Genomic DNA, 12,169 nt, shown 5'->3' with positions numbered 1-12,169 from the left:
ATCCTGTGCATGTTTGCTCAAAGGTAATTCCCACCGTGTTTAGGACTGCAGCCTGAGAGTACAAACAGCAGACACTTTTCCTCTCCTCCACACTTTTATTTAATGTGCAGCAGCAAAAGAACTCTGGTGAACCCAAACACTTTCTCACTTCAGTGGTCTAATTTTTGCATATCAGTGGTACCTTGGTTTGCAAACATTTTGAATTACAACCATGGCAAACATGGAAGTGTGTGTCCCTTTTTTGGATTTCAACTCTTTTTTTTTTTTTTTTTGGGATTACAACACATTTTTTTGTCGGGGGGAGGCCCCATTGGTGAAAATATGCCTTGGGTTACAACCTGTTTTGGTTTACAACCGGACCTCCGGAACGGATTGTGGTTGTAAACCAAGGTACCGCTGTAACTTAAAACCATAGTTCAAAATAAACTATAGGTACTTACTGACTTGTGGGATGTGGGTGGCGCTGTGGGTTAAACCACAGAACCTAGGATTTGCCGATCAGAAGGTTGGCGGTTCAAATCCCCACGACGGGGTGAGCTCCCGTTGCTCGGGCCCAGCTCCTGCCCACCTGTCAACGTTCACTCACTTTATACAGGGTAAGGAGTGGCAATTCTACAGTAAAGTCAGTAAGTAAAAAAGGTAAAGGGACCCCTGACCATTAGGTCCAGTCGCGGACGACTCTGGGGTTGTGGTGCTCATCTCGCTTTATTGACCAAGGGAGCTGGTGCACAGCTTCTGGGTCATGCGGCCAGCATGACTAAGCCGCTTCTGGCAAACCAGAGCAGCGCATGGAAACACCGTTTACCTTCCTGCCGGAGCGGTACCTATTTATCTACTTGCACTTCGTGCTTTCGAACTGCTAGGTTGGCAGGAACAGGGACCAAGCAACGGGAGCTCACCCTGTTGCGGGGATTCAAACCGCCGACCTTCTGATCGGCAAGCCCTAAGTTAAATTCCACTGCATTGTTGCATCTAACATGTTGCTTAGGCTGTACAACTGATGTGACTTCAAAGCTGGAAATTATCCCATGCAAACAAAAAGGGCAAACAGAACAAAAAGGTCTCATGTCACCGTAAAGGCCAGATTGTTTATAATGATGTAAGCTTTTGTGAACTAGAGTTCACATTATCAAATGCATGATGTCCTAAATTGCTCACATATATACATATTAGTGGAGGAATTGTAAATAGTGAAGTCAGGGAAATTATTTTTTTGCAGCAAAAGCAACAAAGATCCTTGTGGCAGCTTAGGTAAAGGTAAAGGGACCCCTGACCCTTAGGTCCAGTTGTGGAGTCTCTGGGGTTGCACGCTCATCTCGCTCTATAGACCGAGGGAGCCGGCGTACAGTTTCCGGGTCATGTGGCCAGCATGATGACTAAGCCGCTTCTGGCGAACCAGAGCAGCGCACAGTAATGCCGTTTACCTTCCCGCCGGGGTGGTACCTATTTATCTACTTGCATTTTTACATGCTTGTGAACTGCCTAAAGACTAACAAATATATTATGGCAAAATTCTGTAGGCTAGAGTTAGAAATTCATTAGCTGAATGAATTTTTATATTCTGGGCTATAAGTTCATATAGACATGGTTGTTGGGTGTGGGTGTGGATGTATGTGTATGTGTATGTGTGTGAAAAAAGGAAGTTCAGAGGGACTAAACTGAGAGATTATTAGCTCATGCCTGTGCCTTGTGAATCATCACTGTTAAGTACACTATTATCACTGTGCGTCGGTTTTGCGCATTTCATTTCCCTCCTGCTTCACCTTTAACAATCCCTCCCTTTCGCAAGCCACGCTCCTCTGAATTTTACAGTGCATTTCTCCAGCCAAGTAATGGGCACAACAAATATGCATACACCAGATAAAGTGTGCATAAAAACGCACATCTTCATAAAAAGTAATATTAAAAAATGTATTATATTAGGGAAAGTTGCTTTGCAAAAATGTGTTTATTAAGCAAGATTGCATAAGGTAAATGTGTGCATTAGGAAATATTTGCACTAAAATGGTGGTGAGTTTTCCTAAGGACTACACACAGAGAGAGATACAGAAATGTGGAGAGCTGAAAACTGGAAAAACGTGAAACAGATAATCCAAAGTTGACAGTTTTGCCCACCCCTAAGTGGCTGACCTTACTAGATCTTGAAATAGTATTACCTTAGTAGATATCGATACATGCTTTGCACACAGAAACATGCTTTCCATACAGATTATCTCAAAATTCAATCCCTGATATATTGGGTCAAAAATGGGAAGGACCTCTGTCTGTATCTCTGGAAAGCCACTGACAGAGAGTAGATTTTTGTGTGAAAGGGCTGTGATGTCTGTTCTGGTACTGTACCTTTAAGTGTTAACTGAATCTAATTTCTCCCCCACCGCTAGATAAAAGTGAGTCTAGTATCCTCTAATAATCTCATACATGTGGAAACTGCTGGATGAACAAAACTGACTCTTGTATTGAAATAAAAATTATCCAGTCCAAAAGTACGGTTCAAAAAGCTTTACTCACAGAACTTAATTTTAAACAATTTTAAACAAATAAAATTACATTCACTTAGTTGCTTATTCCTTACACAACTCACAGCACAAGGCATAAAAACATAGATTACAAATAACTTGCATTCTGAGCTAAAATCAGAGCTCCATCTATTATCCGTTGCAGTCTCTTTCAGCCTCAGGCTGTTTTGCTGGAGATAGAGAAAATCACATCCATTCTCTTCAGCAGCTTAGAACAAAGAGACACAGCACCCAACATGGATGCCTATGAGTTAGCATATGCATAGACCTGAAATACAATCCTTTTCATGTGACTGCAAGCTGATGACCCTGTGACTAAGCCACAGAGATACATCCCCACTAATGATTAACCAGGTAGGCTCTTCTCTAAATTCATGGAAATTTCCAACCATACTTCACAATATACTATACAGACGCATTATATATCTCCAATTTCAATGTGCATTAAACAGTCATACTTAACACTCTCATCTAGACAGAGGCTAGTTACTCAGGTTTGAACATGTAAAGTCACAGAACAGCCACTTGGCGCCCTCCAGATGTTTTAGACTACAACTCCCATGATGGCTGATGGGAGTTGTAGTTCAAAACATCTGGAAGGTGAAGGGAAGGAGGTTGGCAAAGGCTGACATACATGATATCTTGACATGTTCACAGGGAGCAAGAGGCAAGATTGTAGGTATGAAGTGTCATCTACCTGCCAGACAGAATAATTTCCTGGTTGTGGGTGGCATGAGGGATGCTCTGTATGTGAGATAGGAACAAGGACATGTACAGCTGAACCATTTAGACGGGCAAACTGGAATCATAAATGGAAAAGCTACTGAGCTATTTTTATCTCTTCCTGTATGATTCTTCAGATCATGTTTTTGCCATACTTGAAATAAATAGGTTCCAATTTCTCTGCAGCTGAAGTTGGGGGAGAGCATTAAGGGCTTAATTTGTTCTGATACTCAGCCTCACAATCTGTTTTCCATGCCAGAGCTGGACCCTATCACATCATGACCTCGGAAGAGTTGGAAGTGATCCTGAGCAGATGTGAAGTGCACTTTTCTCGCCACTGACTAAATTAGAGAGTTGCCACACAGCAGAGATTAGGGGGCAGAAGGCATCCAAATCAGAGAGGTGCTGCTTGCAGTCAGACATAAAACCCACCTTCCATTTTTCTAGAAATTAGGCACTGGATAGCTACCGTGCAAAGTGTGAGGAGCTTCTGAGATAACTGAGCAGATGTAGCCTTCCTAGACCATCAAGATCTTCTCCCTGCTCTGATTCCATTCAGTAGCCTGTGGAACATTCCAGAAAACAAGGCTGATATCAACACATCACATCTTTGTGCAGCTGCCAGGGACCCACCACTAGCAGGGTCCATTGCTGTTTAAATACCCAACCAGGGGCTGGGTGGCCAAGTCTGGTTGCTGCTCAATTTCCCAGAATGCCCCTGACTCCAGGGCACATCAGGGCATTGTGGTGGATTGAAGCTTAACACTCACTGCACTAGACGCTATTGCTAGGAAAGCCTGTCAGGCTGGTAGCAAGTTCCCTAGCCACAATCTGTGTACGAACAAACCTCAAGAATTGTAGGCCTGGCCCTTGGGAGAGCGGGAGAGCCGAGTAGTTTTTAATAATTTAGGGAGGCTTTCAGGAATCACATCCTTTTAAAAATAATATTTGTTTCATTGGTTTTCAAAAGTAGGTAGCAATCAGAGTACAATAATGTGTTAAACAACGATCACCCCTCATTCCTCAACCCTCCTTCACCCAGAATGCATGTAGGACCAGAACATTAACCGAATGTGTGTTCTCCTGCCACATCCTTCACTCTGTCTCCTCGAATGTTGTGTGGCCAACTCGCCAAGTAGTAATTATTTGACAGGCTTCCTTGCCTGAAAATTCCACCTAGGGCAGTTTAAAAATAATAAAATAAGACAAGCTGTGAATTCCCTGGTGCTGAATCACACTGAGTGGGATGTAAAATCTGTATTGACTAAGTAGCGCTTTCCGCCAGTTTCGTTTTAGAAGATGCCTTTAACCCACAGCTCCCAAAGCTTTGTCATCATCAAAAGTCTCCTGTAATATAAAACAAAATAATCTGAACTTCCCCAAGACAAAACAAAGGTGACTCAGATGGTGGGGTTAAAAGTTCTCGCAAGTCAAGAGCTAAAGGTGTAAATATAAAAGAGAAAGAGGATGATATATGCTAATGCCCCAGGATTGCCTGGTGCCCATTGGAACTGGTGGAGAAGAAGACATGGAGGCCAACCATGAGGGGAGCCAGAGCCAGTGACAGACAGCCAACAAGTCTATGCTTGTTCTTGTCCTCTTTTCTACAACACCACCTGATGTCCAGTTCCCGTCAGCCCCCACTATGGTCAGGGATGATGGGAGTTCATCAAAATCTGGAGGACATCATGTTGGTTGCCTCAGGGGATAGCTGTTGCCCTCAGACTCTTCTATGGGCTTTTGAGATTCATCTGACTGACCTCTTTTTGAAACAGGATGGTGGACTAGATTGATCTTTGGCCTGATCCAGCAGGGCTCTCTTTTTATCCTACTGAGGCGAAAGGAAAGGAGAAAAACTTGAGTCTGGATAGGGAGACAAACCACCCCTTTTGTAAGCTGCCACCCATGGGAATATGGCTGCAGGGAGCGATAAACGTACGATGAATAAATAAATGTGGGAAGTTCGACATGCTCGTCTTTCCACATTTGACCTTAGCTGTTCATATCCCACAGTTTTGTTCCTGCTGCTGTTTTTCTGGTGGGAGGGAGGAGCAAACATTGCCAGTTGACACGCTGGAAAGATCTTGGCAGTTAGGAGTTGCCTCAGGCAAGCAGACTGCCATTTTGAGGGTCTTGAAATATTCATTGCTTCACAATTATCCTGGCTTTCCTATTAGCAGTCGGCCTAACTGGAGAAGACAGGGAGAGATGAGTCATGTTCTAAGAAGAACTTAGCATTCCCTGGCAGCTCAAAATTAATTTAGGTGGAGGTTTCAGTGTCACACACCCTGCAACATTTCACAGCTGGAAACAAGGACACAGTTAATGCCTCTTTTCTCAATCCCAAGGCGGACCACCTGCCCCAAGACAAGCTCCCCGCAGCACTTCATCAATTACAAATTACTGCAGCCTCTTCTCTGATTTACGCCACGTGAGTGTGTTTGTTCCTTGGATTAATGGTATTATTTTGATTAAAGGACATCTGAATAGCTCAACAACATTATCAACCCCCCCAAATGTATGAACCATTTCAGTGTGTGCATTGGCAGGCTGCACAGTGCCTTATTGTTCATATGTGTCCAGGGATGCAGGTGTTCTAAACCACTTGTGCTTGCTGATCAGAAGGTCGGTGGTTCGAATCCTTGCGACAGTCCGAGTGCCTGATGCTTCGTCCCAGCTCCTGCCAACCCAGCAGTTTGAAAGCATGCCAGTGCAAGTAGATAAATAGGTACCGCTGTGGTGGAAAGGTAAACAGAGTTTCCGTGTGCTCTGGTTTCCGTCACGGTGTCCCGTTGTGCCAGAAGCCGTTTAGTCATGCTGGCCACATGACCCGGAAAGCTGTCTGTGGACAAATGCCAGCTCCCTTGGCTTGAAAGCGGAGATGAGCGCCGCATCCCATAATCACCTTCTACTGGACAGAGGTCCTTTACCTTTTACTATACGTGTCCACTCACTGACACCCATGCACATTAAGGTCGTTCAGTTCAACCTACAACCGCATATGGACTCAACCATGGGTTCAATAATAACACAAAGTTGTAATCTTATAATATACCTTGGCCAGAAGATTTCTAAGAAGATTTGACATATTGGCCAATAATTATGAGGGGAAGAATGGAGATTGGTTGGGAAGTCGCTCAGTGAATTGATTCCCTGGGTCCCCTGTCTGTCCAGTGGTATTAGTAAAGTTATTCCTGAGTCATTCTAGTCAGCCAAAGCTTTAATGAACTTCCTGAAATTACAGTCTGCCTTGTCCTCTATAAGAACACATCCTGCTCCCTATATGTTTATTCTTAACAGATCATTATTCATGCTTGTTATGTTCAAAGTACAGGTCCTCTCGTCCTGGGTTATAATTAAATCCATTTCCTCATTTGAGTGATCATAAATCAGTTTTCCTATTACCAGTAATTTGTAACTTTTCCATTTCTGTAAACTATCGTTTTGTTATCTTTTATTATAGGAACAACACACCATTCATCATAAGTGTGATCTTGTGACTTGGTAGTGTTTTCCCCCCTTCAAGTTATCTGTACAGTTTGAATGCTTCCAGAGGGAAGTTTATTGCGAAATTCGTGTCGCTCATGTCCACAAACGTTTTGCAGAATCCGCACGATGTTATGTGTCATCAAAATACCAACCTGTGCTTTAAAAATAAAGAAATTAATAAAAATTCTCCTTGCTGCAAAAAATCCAATAAGTAAAAATAGTACATTTTGGGGAGTGGGTGGTTTGTAATGTGAGGCAACGTTTCAAATTATCTCTCCACACCCAACTTCTGTTTGCTCATCACCTGAGAATAACCTTTGTTTTCACTGGCTTCCAACACCAAAGGAAAGAAACCCACTTCTACTGATTGACACATACCCAGTTCACAGGAGATATTATTTAAGATATCTGCACAGTAAAACTGGAGGACTACCTGGGCAGTGCCTAAAATTGATTTTTTAAAATAAATAAAAACGTGTGTTTTAAATACACTTTATCACATTTGCACTCTTGCACAAGACTTCAGTATCACATAAAAAAACAACAACCAAAAACCACACATATTGGAATAGCTATTGCGTCCCCCACAAAAAAAGCACAAGCTTCTATTTTGCCTCTTGTGAAAGAGCAACTGCCTAGATAAGGCTGGTAACGTTTGCTGCAATTTTATTTATTTTTTTACAAAAACAAAGGTTTGTGTACACAGAGATACAGAAATACCTGTACATATGCTCAGAATGGAAAATGATAGCCGAGACAGGGAAGGAGTGATTGGCGAAACTGAAAAACACAACTCGTATACATTCCGTCAAGCTTTGCCCATTGGTATGGTTGGCGCGTGACTAAAAAGCAATAAGTGGCCATCTGAAAAAACAAAAATGCGTGGAAACTGATTGGCCAAGCACTTACATGGAAAGATCAGATCTGAACGACCTGCTTTGTGATATAAGATCCCCATCAGGAAACACTGTCTGTTAAAAGTCTTAACGGTTCAGGGGCTTTGATTTTTGGTTACCGAAGTGCTGTGATAGCACACTAAACGGGACATCTTGTTTGAACGTGAAAGGTGGTGGACTGATTGAGAAGTCAAAATCAGGGGCCTGCCTTACATTTCTAAGCGATCACCACAAAACTCGAACTTTCAGGAAACGAATCTTTAGAGGAATTTTGGGGAGAGTGTTATTGTGGGAAGACCTATTGGCCTTGGTTGGCCAGATGTGTGAGGTATAAATTATTATTTTTATTATTAGTTGGAGGACATGGGGAATCTGAGAGAAGGGCAAAGAAAGCAGATGGGAGTGCTGCTGAGAGAAATAATTTATTGGAGTTCATGGAAGAAGCATGCCAGGAATATTGCGGATTTGGAGAAGGGGCCTCCCAAAGTGCTTGGACATAGGAGGGGGAAGGTGGAGAAGACTATGAACATTTTGAAATTAACTGGAAAGAAGAGGCCACTGTGGTGCCTCAATGAGATGGAAGCCAAATGGTTAGCCAGTAACAGATGGATGGAGGGGGAAGGAGTGATTAGCTGTGGACGCGGCTTCAGCGGGGTAGGCGGGGGTCTTTGGGTGGGCGTGGCCTCGGGGAGTGGGCGGAGTCACGGACGCGCCACGTGGGCGTGGCCGGGGAAAAAAAAGACTCGACCGTGGGCGTGGCCGCCAGTGGCGGGGGGGGGCGTTGCCCAGGTGATAAATCTGGAGGGTGGGCGGGGCCGTCCTCGGCGGGGGCCGGAAGCGGAAGTGGCCTCGTATTTCCGGCGCTCCGCGGGCGGCCATGTTGCAGGGGCTGGAACGGCGCAGCGGCTTTTGCTGGGTCCCGCGGCGGCCGGTAGGTTGCGGGGCCGGCGCCGCCGGGCAGCGGCGCTGCAGTCGGGATTCGAACTCGGGGCTCGGGTGGCTCCCTGCCCGGCTCCCAGTCCGCTTTCTCCCCCGCCCCCCCCGCGTGGCCCTTCTCCGTCCAGCCATGGGATGCCCCGCCCTTTGCTCCCTCCTTCCCCCGAGGGGGAGTCGCAGGACCGGCCCTCCGCCACTGGCTTTGCTGGTATCCTTCGCTGCAGCAGCCTCTCCCTTGCACCCCCCCCAGGGCCTTATCCTACCCCACCGAGCCCCGCCCGCCTTTTATTCCGGGGCTGCTTCTCTCCCCCCCCCAAAAAATCCCCCTGGGAGACCCTCGATGTTGTGGCTCCAGTGCCTGTCGGCCCCGATCCTGCCCCTGCAACAGCTGCAGGGATGGATCCCGCCGAGCCCCGCCCAATCTCTGCTGCCACCGAGTAGGGCCGGGCTTAGGGGACCCGTCCTCGCCTTAGGAGAGGCTGTAAATCCAGCTTTACTTTACTCCCCGCGCCGCGTTTCAAACCTGCGTTGTTGCCCGAGGTTCCGTTTGTTACAAAGGTGGGGTGGGGAGTATTTGCTGCAGAAGCGGAGGGAGCCAGCTCTTTAAATGCCTGCTACCCTTTGCTGGCTTCCCTTGGAGTGGCCTCGGTCATGCTGGTATATCAATCGTTTCCCCGCACAATTTGCACCAAATATGCACATTCATGATAAGCATCTCAACAGGTAGCCAGATGCTCGTTTGGGATCGGTTAGGAGCGCAGGTTTATGTCCCAGTTCCTGGAGACTTTGTTGCGCTCTTCTGCAGGTGGCGTTTGTGGCTTTTTAAATGAGGGAAAACTAGTCCTGTAGCAGCTACAGAAAAAGGATGCTCAGTGTGCACTCACAAACCAACAGTTGCAAACTTTTTTGCAGCTCTCGGTCACTACTGTGAGATGCTTAATTAAGATCTCTGTCTCAAGATGATTGGAAACATTTGTTTAGGGTTATTTGGGTGTTCTCTTCCCAGCTAAGGAGCATATCTGGCAAAGTCGAAGGGAGCTAAGAGGATATGCTTCTTTGTGGATACTTATTTTGTATATCGAAAAACAACTTTTAGCCTTCAAAGTTCTTGAAGAGGCTGACAAAATTAACAACTCGGTGTAGTTGTAGTCCCTAGCTTGTGTTCTAAAACAAAAGCTGGAAAAATAATACCAGAAGTAAGCATTACATTTATTACAGGTTACTATAATAAGTTAAAAGGCCATTAATGAGTAATGGTTACTCATTAAAGCCAGGAATGGCCCAACCAAGCACACTTTTCTCTGCCTGGTCACCTGTTCCCAACTTGTCATCTTAATGTAAATTCTGGGCTGTTCCTTCTTTTAAGGCCAGCCAATTTTCTTAAGATTTCTGATGCATGGTTTCTATTCCATTTAAATGAGGATCATAAACCTTTCCATGTTGCAAGTTTCCATTTCTGGTTTGTGGCCATTGACACCTGCTCATTTTTCTTAACATTGCAATCCTGTGCAGGTAAACTTTAAAGTAAATCCTCCTCTGCTTACTAATAATGCTCCTGAGAAGTGTGATTAGGATCGTAGCCTTAAGACTCCAGTTGCTGCTGGCTTTGCTTGCTTCTAGCATTCCTTTGTATGATAAGTTGCAACATTTTAAGTTTGAAAAATGCATTGGGTGCTCCAGAGTGAGTGATGTTTCGTGGTTCATTTTGCGTTGGGTTCTGTGTTTTAATTGGTTTCTCAGCCTATAAGTCTGAATGCAATTATTTTGGGAATGAGATTATTGATTTCTGTACCCCTTTTGTATAAAGGCCTTCATGCCCCACACGTTATTTTTGAAGCAACCATATGAAGCAATTTCCATTTTATAAATAAAGGACCTGAGGCTAGTAGCGACTTGTCCAAAGTTGCCTTGTCAATTCATTGAAGATTTGTGATGCATATTGATGTCCAGGCCAACCACTCTCCACTGGATCAGTCTGGTCTGCTTTTATTTAACTAGTACAGTGGTGCCTCGCAAGACGAAATTAATTCGTTCCGCAAGTTTTTTCTTCTTGCGAGTTTTTCGTCTTGCGAAGCACGGTTTCCCATAGGAATGCATTGAAAATCAATCAATGCATTCCTATGGAGACCGTCCGGGGACAGAGGGGAAGCGCTGCGCGCCTTCCCCTCTGTCCCCAGACCTGTTTAAAGCAAGGGGCGGCGGGAAGAAGATTGCTTCTCCCCGTTGCCTGCCCCGCAATCTCCAGGGACAGAGGGGAAGCGCCGCGCACCTTCCCCTCTGTCCCCGGACCTGTTTAAAGCAAGGGGCGGCGGGGAGAAGATCGCTTCTCCCCGTTGCCGCCCCTTGGTTCAAAAGAGGTCCCGGGGACAGAGGGGAAGGTGCGCTGCGCTTCCCCGCTGTCCCCGGAGCTTGCGGGGCAAGCTTCGTTTTGCGAAGCAAGCCCATAGGGAGATGCGTCTTGCGAAGCGGCTAAGAAAATGAAAAACTCCTTCGTCTAGCAAGTTTTTCGTCTTCCGAGGCGTTCGTCTTGCGGGGCACCACTGTACTGTGTTTAGGGGGGATATGCATGGATCTTGTGTATGACATTGGCTGAAACTAGACATAGTGCCTAATGTGTTTGCTTCTAAAACAGTAGCCCCATGTAATCCACTCTTTCCTTTATAGTGTGATTATATGTGATATGGAACATGTGACAGGACTGTATCATAGAGTTGCAAGAGCACCTCAAATGTCATTTAGTCCAATCCCCTGTCGGTGGCAGGGAATCTACAGTATGCATGAAAGCTGGCCATCCAACCTCTGCTTGGTTCTAACAAAGGAGAGTCAACTTTCTAAGGGAGTCTTAACATTTCACGTCATCAGGAAATTGTTTCTCTCGTAATTTAAACCATTTGGATTGGATCCTGCCTTCTGGAACAACAGAAAATAAATTTGGTCCATCATCTGCACAGCAGCCCTTTAAATCTTTGAGGATAGCCATTGTAGCACTTCTTAACCCTCTCTTCTCCAGGCAACCATGACAAACGCCTTAGGCCTTTCCTCATAGACTTCAATGCAACTTAGAATTTCATTGGTATTGTTTGTCACACGTAGAATCATAGAATCATAGAATCATAGAGTTGGAAGAGACCACAAGGGCCATCGAGTCCAACCCCCTGCCAAGCAGGAAACACCATCAGAGCACTCCTGACATATGGTTGTCAAGCCTCTGCTTAAAGACCTCCAATGAAGGAGACTCCACCACACTCCTTGGCAGCAAATTCCACTGTCGAACAGCTCTTACTGTCAGGAAGTTCTTCCTAATGTTTAGGTGGAATCTTCTTTCTTGTAGTTTGGATCCATTGCTTCGTGTCCGCTTCTCTGGAGCAGCAGAAAACAACCTTTCTCCCTCCTCTATGTGACATGCTTTTATATCTTTGAACATGGCTATCATATCACCCCTTAACCTCCTCTTCTCCAGGCTAAACATGCCCAGCTCCCTTAGCCGTTCCTCATAAGGCATCGTTTCCAGGCCTTTGGATGCAGTTCATCTGGCCCTGGATACTTGAATACATCTAAACTAGCCAAGTATTCTTGTACTATCTCCTTAGTTATTCTGGGCTGTGTTTC

This window comes from Podarcis erhardii (genome assembly GCF_964252035.2).
Source record: "Podarcis erhardii genome assembly, chromosome: 2".
In the NCBI taxonomy this organism is placed as follows: Eukaryota; Metazoa; Chordata; class Lepidosauria; order Squamata; family Lacertidae; genus Podarcis; species Podarcis erhardii.
Note: the sequence above shows the minus strand (reverse complement) of the source record.